This window comes from Elephantulus edwardii, unplaced genomic scaffold, assembly GCF_000299155.1.
Source record: "Elephantulus edwardii isolate Elephantulus edwardi_28Jun2011 unplaced genomic scaffold, EleEdw1.0 scaffold00139, whole genome shotgun sequence".
Lineage (NCBI taxonomy): Eukaryota > Metazoa > Chordata > Mammalia > Macroscelidea > Macroscelididae > Elephantulus > Elephantulus edwardii.
Genome location: NW_006399889.1, coordinates 7400089 through 7401128, shown reverse-complemented (window position 1 = coordinate 7401128; position 1040 = coordinate 7400089).

Here is a 1040-nt window from a genome sequence, read left to right as displayed (position 1 = left end):
CTGTAACTCACTAAGCACTAGGTCCCGTAAATAGAGGAGGCTAAGTGTGTCATTAAGTTAAATAAGATTTTCTAATTATTTAATAAGTATCATTGGTGATTTTTAATAGTCTCATTCACTACTGAAATCAAGAACTATATTTAAAGCTGGGACAAAAATGTGAACGTTTATTAAATGTCAGCTATGCAAAAGCATTGTACACATTATTTCACTTTATCACATAATGATGTGCTTTGCTCCCCTTTAAAGATGTAAACATTCAGACTCAAATAGCTGAATCTTTGGCCAAATAAGACCGGATACTTTTCTAGTATTAACTGCAAACTTCTAAAGTGGAATGCTGTTAAGACACACTGAAAGAATAAAAATCACATAAAAATCACTCATCTTTCATAATTAAAACATGCAAAAATACAGACTGTAACCCCATAAAGTTTTACTTCTATCTCTTCACTACTGCAATTATTGAAATTATCTAAATTCGGGACACTTTCACACGTGGGTCAAGGTAGTTCTTAGTTGGACTTAAGTCATCTCAAAATTCTCTTCCTGGAAACTCAAACTCCCATAATTATTCCTCTTGTACCAGAAAAATGACAAGCAAAAAGTTAGCCCACAGAATTGGTATGATTCAGCCCAATTTCAGTGATTTTTAAAAATAACCAATAAACATGCCAAACTCCTTGTTAGACAATCAAAGAAGGTCCTCTTACACCCTCCTGACAACCCAGAGCCCTAAAAAAAAAAAAGGACCAAAATGGGTCAGTTCCTCTACACGACTTCAGCTGTAACCAAATATTTCATCTTCATCTCCAGCAATATTTTTGAGATTGCACCCCTAACCAGGAGCTCCCTCTTCCAGACACATTTGCAAGAGAGATTTTTCAAATCCTCTCAAAAACCTTAACTGATCTTCTTTAAATGTTTTATAAAATTCACTTGTAAAACCATCTGGTCCAGGGCTTTTCTTGGTTGGAAGTTGTTGTATTACCTTTTTCAATTTCTTCTTTTGTAATGGGTCTGTTCAGATGTTCAGTTTC